Below are 19,685 nucleotides of genomic sequence, written 5' to 3'. Positions count from 1 at the left end.
TAATTTTAGTGTCTAACTACCAGTTTGTACATGCATTTTCCTGATTAGCATATGCATTTGCAACAAACAGGTGCACGTGAGCATGGGTGTGCGCAAATAGGAGTCAGCCTTTAAAAAAGTTGGGCCCCAATTGACAGTACTTCTACCATAACATTTTTACTTGCTCATATGATGCATTCCTGTGGTTTGTAGGCATTGTGCTTGGCCATAGTGGCAGATGTTCCCCAAGCGCCAAGATGGTTTTGCATTAGAGAGGACTCCAAACTAAAGCCCCAGAACCAAAACATGCTTAAACTTCAGGCAAGTTTTTATTCAAATCTGGATACAAATTCTGTGGCTTGGCGCCTTTTCCACTTTATACACTAGCTCTTTCCTCAGATGTTGTGTGCTTCTGTAATCAGTTCCTGGGTGTACATGGGATCTATTTCACCAGTTACCAAAAATATGCTAAAGATACAGTAAACACAGAGTCAGAACAAAATGGCTAGACAGTATCAATGAGAGTGAGTATATTTATGTCTGCATCTGTAATTTTCACTCCATGCATCTGAAGAAGTGGGGTTTTTAACCACAAAAGCTTATGCTCAAAAAGATCTGTTAGTCTTTAAGGTGCCACCGGCCTCCTTGTTGTTTTAATGAGAATGAGATCACTCTTTGCAAGATAAGATTTGCTTCAGAAATCGAGAGAGTCTAAAACAAAGAGGTTCCTTATCATTTACACTTTACTACATAATTGTAATCCCACATATTTCTGATCATCTAAAGGATCATTACTTTAAATGCATCCATTGGGCCATCTTGAACAAACAAGGACATGCATAAGTGTGTGTTGCGGGGAGGGAGGGAAACCAGCTCCAAGAGTTGTCCATATTGTTGGCAGACAGACATTTTGTTGAAGAAAATATGGTTAAAAATAGTAATTCTTAGCACTTTGAAAATATAAAGTGTTGTGCAAACAATCCTCAAAAATATGACAAGAGGAAATTAGTTTGCATGAATTAAGAATCTCCACCATGAACCTTCATTTATAGTTCAAACTGAACTGCAACTGAATCTGGAAATCCAGTCAATTTGAAGTAAAAGGAGTATTAAAAAAAAAAAAGTGTCCCCATACCCATTTTGAGGGTTTTACAACCACATTTTCATATTTTAAAAAAAATTCCCTCCCCCACCACCTTTTGGCCCACAAAAATGAAGAGGGAACTGACAATGCAGGGAAAACAAGGAAAGGGTGGTCAGAGTGAAAGAAAGGTGGAGGGGGGATTTTCCTCTAGCCCAAGTGTTTGCAAGATTGGGGCCAAGTTAAACACACTTAAGTGTTTGCAGGATCAGGGCCCTAATCTCTTTCATTTTCAGTAACCTTATAAGTTACTTGTAGCAAGAGCAGGCAAGATATGCAATTGTTACATTAATGGCATCCCTTCAGCTATTAACAGAAGTGCCAAGATACCACAAGAAAGATATTGTGAGATCAAAAGCAGGAATTTGGGAAATTTTCCCAAAAAGAGCCTGTTCTCTTGAGATTTCTAGCTCATTGCTGAACCTGCTCCATTCCACAGAATAAACTAAGACAGCTACGCTGATTTAGTCACAAAGTGGGCCAAACCACAGTGATGCAAGTTACCAGTGAATGGGTGAGGGAATTTGTTACTATCAATAAAAGGGATATTTACTCACTGATTGGGCTGCAAGAAGGTTTAAGTTACAACAACTTAGTCTCAGCCCTATGATCCTTCCTGGTTGTTTTGAGTGCATGCCTTCTCAGGTCTCTAAGTGTCCTCTGGCTCAGAATGGAATCGCATTCTTCTCTCATTCTCAGTCTGGGCTTTGCCTGCCATCCCCAGTGTATCAATCATGATTACCTCAGCAGGTCTGACTATGTCCCAACCAAGCAATTTTGTTCCCTTCAGAAGCAATGCCACTGGTATCCAGCAACCCAACCACCTTCTTAAAGCAAAATATTTATTAGAACAAAAGCACTTAAGAGAAACTACGTCTTAAGACAATAAAACAGACTATGCGGGACTAGCTTACCAAGTGTCTACCCATCTTTCACATGGGAACAACACTTCCTATAGTCTCCCCCAAAGTACCCCAAGTCCTCTCTGGTCTGGTTAGCATAGTCCAGTCCCTTAACTCAAACCATGGCTCCCTGCTGCTTCAGGGGAGTTCTCTTTAAAAGCTGCCAAGTCTTTTTGATCTCCAAGAGGCAAAATAAAGCTTGCCTCTTTCGTGGAGATAGGATTTGAAAAATCTCAATGCTTGAAAGACCAGGGGGTTAGCGTGTGTCTGGCTGTTCTTATCTGGGACCATTGTGTTTCTTTCCTACTTGTGCTTCTCGCAACCCTCACTGAATTCAAGCATTCTAGGTATATCCTTGTTCATAAGCCGAATATTTTTGGTAAAAAAATGACGCATCAAAGAGTGGGGGTCGGCTTATAAATGGGTCTACACCAAAATTTGATGATTTTAAACTCTATGGAATCATTGAATTGAATATCTAATACATTGTCATTTTGTTTACCTGGAGGGTCCACAGGCATGGAGCCCCGCAGTTCCCTGTGGCCACGGTTTGCCATTTCCAGCCAATGGGAGCTGCGAGAAGTGACGCCACTTCCCACAGCTCCTATTGGCTGGGAACGGTGAACCGCAGCCACAGGGAGCGGAGGGACTCCATGTCTGCAGACGCTCCAGGTAAACAAAACGTCCTGACCCGCCAGCGGCTTACCCTGACGGGCCAGAAGCCATAGTTTGCCAACCCCTGAAATATAGGGTCGGTTTATGAAAGGGTCATACAGTTTTTGCTATTTTTACCTAACCATCTTGGGGGGGGGGGATCAGCTTATAAATGAACGGGCTAATGAACGCGTATATACGGTAGTTAATATTCCACTATCCCTGAGTTAGATAGTTTCTCAATACTAGGTTACATATTGGTATTCTTAGATTTTTACATAGCAACTTCATAACTGTCACACATGTACTACATGCCCAGCAGCAGGACAGCTTCTATGCATTGTTTCATTCTTGGTCTGCAGGAACCACCTCTGGGGGTGGAGGAAAAATGGGTACGTCAGTATCTAGCCCCCTTCAATCCCTGGTTTCTCTCCTGAAACTGCCCTACTCATTTCTAAACATACATTGAAGAGATGAAATTCCAGTGGCCATTTCTGCTAAGAGCTTTCAACAGCAATTACTGAAGGAATTTTGAAACAGGTTCCCACTTTTGCTTTTCTTACCATACAACTTAAAATATACATCAATTCTATAAAAAAAGAAACTCACAGATGAAGTCCCGTATATCCTTTTTGTGTTTAAATTAGTTCTGTTTAAACCCTGTGTCTGTCAGTATGGTTTAAGGGAAAAGAGCTTCATTGGCTAGTCACTAACATTCCCATCACACCCTCTCCCCGGCCTCCAGTCAAGTAAATTGCTGTAGGCAGGCTAAGCAGTGTTGAGAGAGGCAGGAGTGGACACACAGCCCATATAATTATGTTTATCTTGAGGCTGATTTAGTTAATGGAACAGGCCAAATTTGGGACAGAGTGTTGGACAGAAACGTGTGCCAAGCAGATGATTAATGTGCTCCTTCTATAGAGCTGAATGAATGTTCCCTTTTCTAATTGACAGGGATGGGCTCACATTACACAGAGAAATTAAAAGTTGACCCTTATGCTTGCAGAACTATTTCCTTTACCCATTTCCTTATTTCCAACCATCTTCCTAGAAATGATCTCAGAAGAAAGCCACAGTTTTTCTTTACCCACGTGACAAATACATAATATTTTACCTTCTTTCTTTACTTCTCCATCATTCCTTTTTATAGCAATTGAACTTTCCTTGATACAGTGATTTACCTGAAGAAATCTATTCATAGTTCTATGTTTCTATGACTTGCAGATTTCTATTCCATTTTGTAGTGTGCATAGACCTGCTCACCTCTCTTTAGATCTCTGGGTTTGCCTGTAGATCTCATCAGCTACTGGCCATTGACAAAAACAAAAACATCAATATGGAAGAGAGGCAATATTGCATCAACAGCAACAAAAGCATTATAGTTGTCACAGGAACATGTATTTAGAGTGCCATTTAAGTCTAGAACAAAGTGATCTTTGGAAATGCTACCAAAATCTTAGACATAATGAGATGGTAGGCGCAATACAAAGGCTTGTCTAAACAAGAAGAGGGGGGTTGGGCGTGGGGGGCCGTAAATTGTTTTACACATCCTTCCCATATCTGTGTTGGTGTATAAGGTAGAAGCTAGTCTTTTCCATGCCTGTCATTTGTTGCTGCTTTAATCTGCTCTGTGGTGTTGAGATTGTTCTGCCCTCCCTGTTAAGGGTTCTTAAGGTTTCACTTGGGCACCCTCATTTCCTCACAGCAGTTGGTTTTCGCTGGACAGTTTCATATGAGAACCTGTGTGATGACATCCAGAGTACATGCCCCCAAAAACGTCCAGCACTTGGTTGTGTTTCTGGTGGGTGATTTCTCAGATCTTTGTTGGTGATGAAGTCTGTCCAACCAGAATCCTTTGTAGGTACTTATTTTTGGAAGGGGTCTAGTTTTCTGTTTAACATTCTGATAGACCTCTAGCTCTTGCAGCCACATTAGCACTAAGATTAGGTTTGAAATGAAAATTCGGGTGCGGGGGGGTTCCCCTGGAGCTGTAGATCTTTGATTTTTGTATATTGTTGAGTTTAATAAACATTGTGGCTGCCTTTCCTATGATGCCACCGTGATGCGTTGGGTCACAGAAACGCCCTTGGGAACTGCCACCTGATGTGCAGGGACTACCTCTACGCCCATTTTCCCTGGCAGCCTGGGACCTCAGAGCCCTGCCTGGTTGTGCCAGACCTGCTACAAACAGACCCAGGTCTGAACCACGTCCCCCAAAAGCTGCAGGCTTAACTGAAAACAGCTTAAGAAGTGCTCCTGTCTCCAGCACTCAGATACACAATTCCCAGTGGGGTCCAAACCCCAAATAAATCTCTTTTATCCTGTATAAAGTGTATACAGGGTAAACTCAAATTGTTCGCCCTCTGTAACACTGATAGAGAGATATGCACCGCTGTTTCTCCCCCCCCCCCGGTATTAATACATACTCTGGGTTAATTCATAGGTAAAAAGTGATTTTAAGTTTAAGTGGTTTAAGTGGTTCCAAGTAATAACAGACAGAACAAATATCAATTACCAATCACAATAAAATAAAACATGCAAGTCTAAGCCTAATACAGTAAGAAAGTGATTACAGATGAAATCTCACCCTCAGAGATGTTCCAATAAGCTTCTTTGACAGACTAGCCTCCTTCTAGTCTGGGTCCAATAATCACTCACACCCCTGTAGTTACTCTCCTTTGTTCCAGTCTCTTTCAGGTATCCTTTGGGGGTGGAGAGACTACCACTTGAGCCAGCTGAAGACCAAAAAAGGAGGGGTTTTTCCAGGGGCATATATAGTCTCTCTTGTAGGTGGAAACCCCTCTCCCTCCCTGTGTAGAATCCAACTACAAAATGGAGTTTCAGAGTTACATGGGCAAGTCACATGTCCATGCATGACTCAATTTTCTACAGGACGTTCCCAGGAAAGCTCAGATGTGGATTGGTGTCTATCAAGGTTCATAGTTAGCAAAGTACTCTCAATTACTTGAATAACCCCTTCACACTATGTTGACCAAATCTGCCTTAGGCGCTTTCTACAGCAAACACTTTAAATACAAGCATACAGCCAACGCTCATAATTTCAGATATAAAAATGATACATGCATACAAATAGGATGAATATATGCAGAAGAACATAACCTTTGCAAAGATATGTTAAATGGCATATCTAGCATAAAACATTTCAGTTATGTCATATTTACACTCCTAAGCATATTTCTATAAAGCATCATGGGGTGCAACGTCATAGCCACTTCCTTCTTGAGGTCTCTGTTGGTCAATATGGTGCTACTTGATATTTTGTTCTTCTAGCGTGACATTACTGTTTGACAGCTGCATTTCAAGGATAGCTGTTTTAGCACAACTAATTTTGAGCCCTGCTTGGCCTGCTATTTTTGCCAGATTTGTCAGTTTGCAACTTTTTGCAGGTGTTGCTCAGTAGCACATCAAAGTCTAGGTCTTCTAGGCATCTGCCATCTACCCATGCTACACCGGCATTTATGTTGCTAATACATTTCTTCATGATGAAGTTGCATTTATTTTAACCAGTGCAAAAGGCAGTATAGACAAACTTAGTTTGGCTTAAAACAGGAACATTTTGGTTTAGCTTATGTCCGAATACATTTCAGCTAAACTGAAGTAAGCCACTCACACCAAATAAGTGTCCACAATGGATTAACTGGATCAGTTTAAAACCCCATTTAAATTAAACTAATGGAACTTCATGATGTAGTCCAGGCCTATGTTTTCTGCAAATGAAGGGACCTGCAAGGTCAGTGCAATGATTATGATGGATTTTGATTGCAATACCCAGTTACTGAGTGTGTGGAATAGAGAGGGTTTGACTTAGGGTTCTGATTATGGCAGGTATGGGCGATCTGATCGGTTCATTAATTATCTTAATTTTTGCATGGACTATTAGCATTTCAATTATTGGGCAGACAGGCACAATAACATTTAAATGCACATATAAAGTAGTAGAGAACTACACTGCCAATTAAATGCTATCAGAAGTCTCCAGAACACTAGACTTTAGAAAAGCAATTACTGAGAAGATGAGAAATGACAAAGACAAAGATCGGCAAGGGGGAAAAAAATATGTATCTGGATGTCAGCAAACAACAGCAGAAATATGGGAAATATTTAACAAAACTGCAGAGGCCACAAACTAAATTAATGTTAGAACACTTAAGGAACCAAAACAGTTAACAGATATCCTCCAGATCTGGGGTTCTAACCTATATCTGTGATTAAGTGGGAACTATATAATATTTGGAAACAAACACATTTTGCAGTCCTTGAAGTGAAGAGCTGAATATTGATGAAATTACTTCTAAGTAATCAGTCAAGGTTTGTGATAAAAAAAATGTACCCAATAAACTATATTTTAGACCCAGAATATCTGAGATAAGACTAGAAATAGAGGCTATCATCCCCAATGGAAGAAACCAATGTACTTGGTTTTGACAAAGAATTGCAGGTCCATATTAAAAAGATATTTTTTCTGAGGTGGAAGTAACCCACCTATTTCTGAAGATACTTTCAAATATGTATTTAAATGTTTAAAGATTGATCAATTCCATTCTCTGGAAAAAACAGTAGGAAAATGAAGATTTAAAATGTTTTAATTTTCTTCCCAGGTTATTTCATGTCTGCACAATGTACCATTATCACAGATAATGGTAGATGACTAAGCCTGTAAGAGACATATTATAATTAGATAGATATTTTTGTGTTTCAGAAAGTTATCCCCAAACCATGTTTAGATTACTAAAATTTTCTCCAGCATCTTAACTTAAAACTTTACTGTTCCATGTTAGTTCTTTGCTAACCTAAGTTACTTAAAAATGGAAAAGACTGGGACTTTGAGTTCCAATTACATACTTTCAAAAATAGAGTCAGCATTAGCTATTAGTATTCTGCAACTCACACAAACACATACAACAGTACACTGTAAATGGAAACATGTGTTTGAAGCATGTATCTGGCATGACAAAAGCTTTCATGAGGTCATCACAGTCAGCAAAGATGCAATTCTTCCTGCCAACAAGGGATTTCATATCCAGAGAAATGAAGGAGTTGGTTTACTACAAACAGAGGTTCCAGACAGGTTTCTGAACTGAATCAGGCCTTTAGATGCCAGGTTCCTGAACCAGAAAATGGATCTGGCTCCTGGTCTACAGGAAGCACATAGCAGATGAGGGATAAGTAAAATAATTTGCACTTAACAGAAAGACACAGACATTGCCTATCAGGATCTGGCCTGAATGTCAGACAATTGCTTGCTTTCTTGAGCTCAGAAATAATAAGTCTTTTTTCTCTTTTTTCTTAATCCTACCAGCCATATAGCTATCACTTGCTGACATATTGATCAATCCCCACAAGAACTGATTACAACTCACGTCACAAATTCCTGATTCTAGTAACTTTTAGAAGGGTGGGGATGAGTGGAAAGAAGTGTATTGAAATGCCTATTATACTGTTTTGTGATTTGGCTCCAGAAAAGTGGATGAGGCAGAGGAAGGCAGAATGAGGCAGAGGAAGGATGTTGGTTGCTCTGCCATTTATATCTATTAGCGTCTGAATAGTGAACTGGAATTATTGCCATTAACTACAATAGGAATCTTTCAAGGCTTGTCAACAAGTCCATCTTTAAGGACCTGTTTTGGTTTCACAAGATGTACAACACTGACTCGTATGGAATGGACATGAGATTAAAATGAAGGGTCTTATTTTTATGGGAGAAAGTCTAAATAAATTTAATTTCCTGCAGCATTTGTTGACCTGACCTGAGAAACCTTTAAATTAGAGCCAAATACTCTACCCTCTTGTGTATTGGTATGGAAGTGGTCTTAGAGCAGTATGTAATATGACATGGCATATATTTATCTTGATCATTGGGGAAGAGTGATAGCTCTAAAACTGAGCCTTAGGCCCCACTCATTCCCTTTGCAATGTGCAATGGGCTATAGGTGAGTGGGACTCCAACAGTTTTGAGTCAAAAGGAGCAGAAGGGAGTAGAGCAGCGCCAAAGTGACATTCCCCCCCTTCCCCCCCCCCCCGCACCCCATTCCTCCTGTGGGAGCTATTCTGTATGAAAGCTACAGGGTTAGGATTCTGCAATAGGCGGGGGATCCTGCTGAGGAGGAAGAAAGGACTAAAGGAACAGCCACTTTATGTGGCATCATCTGACAAGTTTGTCGGGGAATTCCTTCAGGAGTTAGCCCCCTATCTAAAAGCCACTTCAACTCAACAGAATTCTTCAACTTCTATGGGCTTGGAATTGAGCCTTTCATGCTAACTATTGAGCTGCATAATCCACAACTGAACCAGGAGCATATTCCTTCACTGAAAGACATCTCCTACACCAACCCCTTTATTATTTTGTACAGTAGAAGTTAAACTATTAGTCCATGCAGGGATCAAAAAAGGGCTACCATAGTCCCTCCAAGTCTTTCATCTTGCTGGATCAGACAATCCAGATTCTTGTTCAAAGTTTTCCTAATGTAACTGATAAGATGCAGAAAAAATCCTGAAAAATGAAATGAAAGACCAGGTTAGCAATCTCTCGCAAACAGCGGTGTTCTATATGCCCTGTTGGAGTCCAGCTAGCATGACACCAGCTAAAAAGAGTAATATTCTTTGTTTAACTCAAATTCAACCCACCACACTGGTGAGGCAGTCCCCCAAGAGGCCATGAGCTCAGAGACTTTGGGTGTGTCTGCTATAGAGCTAGAAAGGTGTGCATTCCAGCTCAAGGATTGATACCCAGAAAAGCAGTGTAGCCATTGCTGTGCGAGGGGCTAGCTGTCAGACGACGTACCTACAGTCACACAGAAGGAGCGTGGGTCTGCACTCAAAGCCGAAGCAGTGTGAGGGACTAGTCACCCCAGCTATATTTCTGTTTTTAGCGTGCCCCAGCTTGATCAGAGTGAAAGTGGGTATGTCTCATAAAGGCAGAATTTGTATCTTCCAGGTCTAGTGCAGACCCACCATCTGAACACAGGGAATCTGCTCTGCTCATGTTCAAGAGGCCTTGGGTAGCTTTTTACTAGTGGCAACATAGACAACACATATGGCTCAGAGAGAAAAACATAATCAGAAAGGAAACCATTTCCTTTTCTTTAAGTTATCTTTGCACTGGTCCCAATGCACAGCTCCCTTCTTCTCTATGCTGATGGTATATATTATCTATCCTAGACACTCTAGTGTATATTTTCAGAGACCTCCCTGGGACCAACTTGCTTCTTATGCAGCAATTGTGCTATTTGTAAGTTATTTGTTTTTGTGGTAAAACTCATAGGCCAGATCAGGAATTGGAGCCCCATTGCGCTAGGCTCTGTACAAAAGAGTAAAGCAAAAGCAGCCACAGCTCCAGACAGCTTACAAGCTATGATCATGACCGGATGCAATATGTGAACAAACAGATAAATGGAGGTGGGAGGCCAAAACCATAAAGATGGGTGGAGCTGGCACAAGTCAGTAGTCTCAGTCCTCACCACTGAATAGTCTCAAACTCTTCTGGATTCATGTAACCTGGGTCATGGTTCCCTCATCTAGGAAATGAATATTTAGACCTTAAACAGGAACAATTCCTGCTCCATTAAAATGAGGGTCCCAAGTAATATTAAGATCCTATTTATAGCTAGTTTTAAAAGGATTAGTAAATGGTTAATAAATCATCAAGTCCAACCAGTTGTAATTATTGGAGTTACTCCGTTCCCCAGATCTCCAGGGTGCCAGCAGAGTGCCACATCTCAGAGGCATGCACAGTAAGTGCACCAGCCTCTAGGCCTTGTAGGCGTTAACCATGTGTACTGAGCAGTTACTGGGTTAAGGGAAAGGTTTCTATTAGGGCTAGCAGGAAAGGGAAAGGCTGCAGATAACCTAGATACAGAGGCTTAAATAGTTACAGTTCAAAGTGAGCAGGAGCAGTTCCTCTTTGGGTCCTTGGGGCAGTCCAATCGAGTTAGGGCTCTTCCTGTCTAGCACCGGGGGTGTCCTCTCCAGTCCAGTCTCTATTCAACCAAGCAAGCATTTGTGGGTTTCCAGATCAGGCTCAGCTAGTGTATCATTGGAGCCCCACTACAATGGTTCCATGCCTACCTGCTGCTGATCGCCCATAAGTCCCACACAGACCTGCACTTGACAGTTAGAGGCTGTGCCACGGGTGGCTCTGTCCACAGCTCCTGGGGTTTTTCTTCTATCTCCCTGCTGCCATACAGCTCCCACTGCCAAACAGAGCCTGGCCATTTCCTCCTTCACAACCTTTTCCCCTACCTGGCCAGGGAAGTACAACAGAGAGGGAGCCTTCCAGACCTGAATCTTTGTGGCTGGTTCTGCAGCTAGGGTAGAAATGTTCCTTGACTTTAGCAAAGCTTTTGACACTGTCTCCCTCAGTATTCTTGTCAGCAAGTTAAAGAAGTATGGACTGGATGAATGCACTATAAGGTGGGTAGAAAGCTGGCTAGATTGTCGGGCTCAACGGATAGTGATCAATGGCTCCATGTCTAGTTGGCAGCCAGTATCAAGCGGAGTGCCCCAAGGGTCGGTCCTGGGGCCGGTTTTGTTCAATATCTTCATTAATGATCTGGAGGATGGTGTGGATTGCACCCTCAGCAAGTTTGCAGATGACACTAAACTGGGAGGAGTGGTAGATATGCTGGAGGGTAGGGATAGGATACAGAGGGACCTAGACAAATTGGAGGATTGGGCCAAAAGAAATCTGGTGAGGTTCAACAAGGACAAGTGCAGAGTCCTGCACTTATGACAGAAGAATCCAATGCACTGCTACAGACTAGGGACAGAATGTCTAGGCAGCAGTTCCGCAGAAAAGGACCTAGGGGTTACAGTGGATGAGAAGCTGGATATGAGTCAACAGTGTGCCCTTGTAGCCAAGAAGGCCAATGGCATTTTGGGATATATAAGTAGGGGCATTGCCAGCAGATTGAGGGACGTGATCGTTCCCCTCTATGCGTTCTCTTCTATTGGTGAGGCCTCATCTGGAGTACTGTGTCCAGTTTTGGGCCCAACACTACAAGGAGGATGTGGAAAAATTGGAGAGAGTCCAGCAGAGGGCAACAAAAATGATTAGGGGACTGGAACACATGACTTACGAGGAGAGGCTGAGGGAACTGGGATTGTTTAGTCTACAGAAGAGAAGAATGAGGGGAGATTTGATAGCTGCTTTCAACTACCTGAAAGGTGGTTCCAAAGAGGATGGATCTAGACTATTCTCAGTGGTAGCTGATGACAGGACAAGGAGTAATGGTCTCAAGTTGCAGTGGGGGAGATTTAGGTTGGATATTAGGAAAAACATTTTCACTAGGAGGGTGGTGAAACAGTGGAATGCGTTACCTAGGGAAGTGGTGGAATCTCCTTCCTTAGAAGTTTTTAAGGTCAGGCTTGACAAAGCCCTGGCTGGGATGATTTAATTGGGGATCGGTCCTGCTTTGAGCAGGGGGTTGGACTAGATGACCTCCTGAGGTCCCTTCCAACCCTGATATTCTATGATTCTAAGTACAGTCTGGAAAAGTAGCTAACTTTCTAGTTCCAAGACATTTCTCAAACCAACAAAAAATGAGAGTAGAGTTAGCAGCAAGATACTGAGATGATGTCTCTAGAGATGGGTTCAAGCAGCTCAGATCTAGATTTTGGGGTGGGGTGTGTGAGAGATTATGCTTCAGATCTGGATTTCTGGTTCAGCCCATTATAAAGGCAAGCCTGATATGCCAAGCATAGATCTGGAAGTGGACCCAAAGTCTCTTTAAGTTTGAGGATTTAGTTTGTTTTTTTAAACAAAAAACAGGAAACACCTCACCTCTCTGGCAACAAAACAGGTTTGTTCCATTATGATTCCCACTCTTTATTCCTTCCCCTTTTATTCTCATGCCTCTCCATGCCTCCCCCATGCTCTTGTCCCCACCACTTACTAACCTCCCTTACTTAGGCGAGAGGGAACAAAGTCAGCATTTCATTTGAGTTGACAATTCAGAATGGGATTTCTGCAGCATCAGAAGCCACATTGTCTGTAGATGCCAGGTGTGTTCACACAGCAGTTAGGCCTTTTCCTGACTGTTGCCACCCTGCCACCATCAGATTTGCTGACCATCCACCAGCCCAAGATGACAGGCCATGGAAACAAGCTCGGGGCGGAGGGGGGTGGAGAGAGAGACAGAGAGAGAAACGGGACAGGATGAATATTTCAGCTCCCTGAAGAGAAAGACCAGTGTTATTTTTTGCACAGAACAGCCATACCAGCAGCACTACTGTATTATCCTGGTGTTCATGGAGGAGGAGTATCTGAACTGGGTACCTCACAGACCTGAAAACCTCACAAACAGAAGAAGCTGGGCAGGAGTTTAGTCATAGGCATTGACTCTGTGGGTGCTCCAGGGCTCAAGCAACCACCAAAAAAAGAGGGTGTGGGGGGGTGTCTCACAACCTGCAAGGCCATATTAATCTTTTGTGGGCCCTGGTGCCTGGACAGTGGTCCTGCCCCCGTACCCTCAACACTCTGCTCACCACTCTGCCTCTCCCACCCCCCTCGCCATCCTGAGACCCAACCTGTCTCTTGCCTGGGGAGGAGAGGAGCATGGGCAGGGCCTTCTGTGTGTGGTCCCAGTGTCATGGTGCCATTGTACACCCAATACTGAGCAGCCACAAGCCAGTTTTATTCAGAAATCTACAGTGTGATATAATGTCTTTAAACTGGGAAGTTAGTGAAGACAGCTTGTACGAGAGTGCAATGATTTTAATATACTGTAATTCACGGTAGTGTAATTATGTAGTTCAATACTATTTAATAATGATTAAATTGTTAAGATTCCAACGATAGGCATTTAATAATTAGAATATGAAAGAAGTATGCCGAAAATAGCCGCCCCAAAACCGGCACAGCCCCCAATCCCCCTAGCACACACACACAGACTCACCTCTTAAAAGAAAAAAAAACAAAAAACCCACTGGCAAAAACAAAAGTCAGCGCCTGTGGTTCTAGAAATTTGCTCAATAGGGGGAATGTTTTGGCCAAAGTACAATTCTGGCTGCAATTATTATTTCACTTTTGAGTCGGGGGGATTGGTACACTTTAAGAGGTTCCATTTCAATAGGAACAGGAAGTTACAGCATATACAAACACCCATGTAGTATGTAAAATCAGACATCATCTCTATTACAGTAAAAACAACGAATGAAAGCACTGAAATCCCACACTATAAATATAGCAAATGGGTGAGGATAAATATTGGTCTAGTAGGCAAGTTCCTGTTTCTAATTAGGCCTTAACAGCATGCCTTATGGGGTTACTATACCATTGTCTTCCATTCAGATATAGCAGTACTGTCCTTTTAGTTATAAGCTTGAAATTGAGCAGTGTGTGTCAGTGTAGCTTTCTTTCTTTTAATATTACCCCCTAGAAATGGCACTGCAAACTTGAATAATTTGAGGGCAGAACACAGTATGCTTGTTGTGTGTGTTTCCGTTCAAAATATTTGGAGAACTCTAACAGGTCATAGACCTCTGGTAGATAGAAATTCTGTTAGTTGAAGTGGTGATAACCCAGATTGAATAAAATAAAAATAAAACTTCACTTTTATAAAAACTTCCATCTTAGGATCTCAAAGGATTTTGTAAATAAGAATAAGTTAGAGCTGAGAGATAGTTAAGATAGGGAAATTGATGCAGGCTAATTGAGTGCTTTGCCCAAATTCAAACTGGAAGTCTTTAGTACAGCCAGGAATACAGGCCATATTCCCTGTGGTTTAACACATGACTAGCCTTCCTCCCTGTTTGTTGGGTCCCTGAGCAGATAGATGGGATCCCAGGTCAGCACTGCTCGTGCCTGCAAGAAATGCCTTGGGTGCCTAACTCCAGCCAGCAGGTTCCTGTTTGTGGATCACTAAGCCATAGGTGCTGAAACTAGGGGTGCTGGGGATGCTGCCGCACCCCCTGGCCTGAAGTGGTTTCCATCATACACAGGGTTTACAGTTTGGTTCAATGGCTCTCAGCACCCCTGCTCTAAGTAGAGCTAGGCACCTCCTGCAGCCTGGATTTAGGTGCCTATCTCCTGTGAGAGAGGTGGGGCAAAGGACACTCCCTTCTCTTAATCTCTCCCAGGGCTTAATTTGTTCCAGGACTTGGCAGTTCATAGCCCTGGCAACTCTGGGCATGAGTTAGGCACCTGCCTCACTCCACACCCATACCAGCCAGAGGAAGTGGTGGAGATCAGAGGGGTACGTGCCTTATAACTTTTAGCCAGTGATTAGAACACTTGCTGAAGATGTGGGTTCAATTCTCCCCTTGTCCCCCGCAGGAGAGAGGATTTGAATAGGGCTCTCCCACTCCACAGGAGCATGCTCTAGCTACTGAGCCATGGGATATTTTGATGTGGGGATCCCTCATTCTCTCCCATTGAATAAGAGTAAATACAGAGTCATTGGGCCAGAGAGAGAGACTGACTCAGTAGTCAGGGCATCCCTTTAGCAGGCAGGAGATCCCAAGATCAGTGTCCCTGCTCCAGTCATTCATTTATCCACAGTGGAGCAGCTTCAACAGGAGAGACTGGAGGGGGGGTGGGGGTGGCCACAACAGAACATCCCCCAGTTCTGTGGTTAGAGCACTCTCCTGAGAAGTGGGAGGCCCCTGTTCAAGTTCTGGCTCCCCATCTAAAAAGAGAGGAAGAATTGAACCTGGATCTCCTACAGTCCCAGGTGAGTGCTCCAGCCACTGGGCTAACGGTTTTAAGGTGGGCATTGCCTCCTCCGCTGGCTGCCGGGTTTTGAATGGGACCCAATCCAGTAGGTGTGCTCAGAGGCCACCTCACAGATCAGGCCACACACCTGAGATAAGCAGCTAAATACTTATCTTCCCCTAGTTTGTGGGACTTAGGTGGGAGATAGGTATCCAGATGCTCAGAGGGAGGCAGCAGTGCACATGCTCACGCAGAAAGTTAGGTGCAAAGAGAACTTTTCCCCTGAAAACCTAGGCATCTACAGGTTTGGTGGGATTGCATTGGAGCCAAAACTGGGACTTCAGCACCTAAGTCTGGGGTGTAGGCATCTAGATAGCTATTGTGGGTGGGATCCACAAAGGTATCTAGAAAGAGCATCCAGTTTCTCTTCCCATCTTTTGTATAGTGGTGTTATTGGTGAGTAGTTAACAGTTGTCCAGGGGCCATGCAGTGTTGAGTGGGATAAGAGAGAGGGGGGAAGAAGGACAATAGGCTTTGCAAGAGCACAATCAAGAGCACACAAAGCTGCTGGTTCAGCACACCAGACAGCTGCTCAGACTCAAACGGAAGCAGTCCTGAACTACTCACTCAGGCACGACTCACAGTGACTTCAGCAGGAGTTTTACCAAAAAGAGTTCAAGATAGCCAGGAATAATCTAGCATGTGGCACACTGAGGTGCCTCTTGGAAAGAAAGTCTTAATGCTGGCTGAGCAGGAAGCTTCTCAGAGAATCCCCAGGGTGATCAGTGGACGGGATGCTGGCAGCTGAAGTGAAACAGTTTCATTATGGTGCAGTGAACTGAAAAGGGAAATGAGTCCTGGTTTGTCTAAGTCCCAAACAATATAACTCACATTATTTGTCTGATGTAAGAATTCTTTAGTGTTATCCAAAACCTTAGTTGTTTGCCTTTGTTTTTGTAGAGGGAGCATATCTCACACAGATACCCAAAGGGCGGGGGAACCTAAAAATAATATTTACATTAATTTTAAAAGAGAAGAGTTCCAAGGCAATAGTAATCCAGATCTTTTAACCCTAGGGAACAGAGAGTTAAAGTTAATAAAGGACTCAAAGAAACAATACCAAAAGAAAGCTTCATTCGACTCTTGCTCACATCAGTTGCATGGCAGTGTAACTCCACTGACTTGAATGCAATTACTCCTTATTTAAACTACTGTGAGAACAGAAGCAGGCCCAGATGGCATTTGAAGTAACTTGTATAGACAACCCCCATTACTGTGAATTCAGAGCATCAGCTTAAGCATTTATTGGCATGTTTTCAAAACTCATTGGCATAATGAAAAAATGGGAGGGGGGCGAACGGCCACCTCACTGAATTTACACTGTAGTGATCAGTAAGAGGTTTAGGTAATACAGTGGCTAGCTGTAGATTAGCTCCAAAAATATTTCTGACCTCACTGTGGATGCTCTAAGCCAGGGATACTCAGACTGAGGCTCAGGAGCCACAAGTGGCTCTTTAATGCGTTTCCTGCGGCTCTGTGTGATTTAATTATTAACCAATCAGGATGTTTTTACTATGTTATTAACCAATTGTAAAACACTTGGTCAGTCATTTTGTTGTGAGAATTAGAATAGTAAATGAAACAATGAATTCACACAACTGTGGCTCTTTTGTTGATCACTAATTTGACTCCTGAACCACAGAGGTCTGAGTATCACTGCTCTAAACCATTGGCAGCTACTATTCTGTTTTGACCTTATTCCCAGATGAGCAGCTTCTAGAAGAGTGAAACTGCAGTCTCATCCCACAAAACATCACTTTCAGGGATTGTCTATCCACAGCAGGCCTTAAGCACAGGCAAAGCAAACCCTAGATGTGGGCCCTGTTCTTTTGGAAGCTGGGTGATGCATTACGAGCTTCACAACCCATTGTCACCCTTGGTCTGCAAGGCCAGAGAGAATCATAGAATAGAATCATAGAAGATTAGGGTTGGAAGAGACCTCAGGAGGTCATCTAGTCCAACCCCCTGCTCAAGCAGGACCAACCCCAACTAAATCATCCCAGCCGGGGCTTTGTCAAGCTAGGCCTTAAAAACCTCTAAGGATGGAGGTTCCACCACCTCCCTAGGTAACCCATTCAAGTGCTTCACCCATCCTCCTAGTGAAATAGTGTTTCCTAATATCCAATCTAGACCACCCCCACTGCAACTTGAGACCATTGCTCCTTGTTCTGTCATCTGCCACCACTGAGAACAGCCTAGCTCCATCCTCTTTGGAACCCCCCTTCAGGTAGTTGAAGGCTGCTATCAAATCCCCCCTCACTCTTCTCTTCTGCAGACTAAATAACCCCAGTTCCCTAAGCCTCTCCTCATAAGTCATGTGCCCCAGCCCCCTGATCATTTTCATTGCCCTTTTCTGGACTCTCTCCAATTTATCCACATCCCTTCTGCAGTGGGGGGTGAGACCAAAACTGGCCTCACCAGTGCCGAAGAGAGGGGAATAATCACTTCCCTCAATCTGCTGGCAATGCTCCTACTAATACAGCCCAATATGCAACTCAGGGCCCTACTTATCTGAGATTTCCCTCTCTGTGGGGAAACTATGGTGATTTTAGACCCAAAGACTTTGGAAGGCAAACTGTACCATACTAGCCTACCTACCCCCATCACCTCTGAATCTCATCCCCTCTGTTTAGGGATCCCTACACATTGCCAAACCACTTAGCTTTTCTCCCCTCTACTTCTGCCATGGTTGTCTGGCTGAGAAGTCTCCATCCTTAGGATCATAGAATATCAGGGTTGGAAGGGACCTCAGGAGGTCATCTAGTCCAACCCCCTGCTCAGCGCAGGACCAATCCCCAATTTTTGCCTCAGATCCCTAAATGACCCCCTGAAGGCTTGAACTCACAACCCTGGGTTTAGCAGGCCAATGCTCAAACCACTGAGCTATCCCTCCCCATCCTTCTCCCATCCCACCTGTGAGTTAAGATTAAGGGCACCCTGCAGGGACATAGCTTCAAGATGTATTCAATTATGGGGATTTTACAAAGTTATCCTTCAAGGCCTGTGCTGAACTTAGGAATCTCACAAGGCATCCTAAGAGCACTAATGGCAAGTACCACATGTACAGCATGCAAGCAGATGACAGAATGGGATTGTGAGGTCCCTGACAACAGTTTGGTAATGGATTCATCTGAAGGTAGCCACATGCACTTGCTTAAATATAAAGGTTTGATTTCCTTTTGCCCCCCACTAAACTCAAAAGCCAAGGTGTTTTATATCTAGCATGCTTGCTGTATTTATGTGGCCTGCATGATGTTCAGGTTCTAAAGAATTTTTTTAAGTAAGTTCCTAAACAGCAGGGTTAGAAAGAACCTTCCAAATGTTAACTCAATGCAGTGATATCTTCCTGAGTCTGCAGACGGCCTAACACAATAGCTCCAAGAACTTCCTCTTCTTTCTGCACCTCATTCATCTCACTGCTATGATAACATGCCATCATTGGGTTTTAGAATTAAACATTCACAAGAACTATTTAATTGCTGATCATTTAAAGATACCAGCACAGGGGGACAGTGGAAGCCCATGGAAGAAGGGAGTGTTATTGCAGAGAAATACAGGAGTCTCAGAAAGAGAGAGCGAGGAGATGGGGAAGAAGGGGGAGGGGGGCGGGGGAAACAAACAAACACACAAACAAACACACACACACACAAAAACAGAAATAAATGAAACATTTTTCTGTTAATGACCCAGTGTGATAAGGTACTGAACAAATAATGTAACTACACTGAGAATATAATCAGGCCTTCATATTTGTACAAACCTCTCATTGAGATCTCTGGGAATTCTGCTGTGTAGTGAGAAAGTTAAGGAGTCCTGAATCTATACCATGGCCTACAGACCATTAAATATAGAATTTGGCTCCCTCCACAGAGTGAATTTCATACTCACACACACACACACCCCGCCCCCATGCTATCCCTATTGAAGCAAGTAAGTTTCTAGGTTGTTCCTAAAAGTTTAGGTTTGCATGTTAGGAACCCCTCAGATCATTTTTAGTAGTGGCAGCTATTTCAACATCTGCGTACCTCCCCCTGAAACCTGCTTTCTATCCCTTACTTTTATTAGGTGCTGTAGTTGACTGCAGTTACCTTCCTCCCATTGACCTTTGTTTCAAGTGCTTCCTTTGTTTGCAGGTTCATTTCAAGGGGCTGATGGTTCCACATGGGAAAGGTTTCATTAGGTCCAAACAAAAATATGCAATATTTCTCAAAAACCACAGCTGTCACTGTTATTTTACAGGTTGCTTAGCAAATCCACAGTGTTATGGTTTCTTGAAACA

The sequence above is a fragment of the Caretta caretta genome, chromosome 2 (genome assembly GCF_965140235.1).
Source record: "Caretta caretta isolate rCarCar2 chromosome 2, rCarCar1.hap1, whole genome shotgun sequence".
NCBI classification, from domain to species: domain Eukaryota; kingdom Metazoa; phylum Chordata; order Testudines; family Cheloniidae; genus Caretta; species Caretta caretta.
This window is presented reverse-complemented; position numbering follows the sequence as displayed.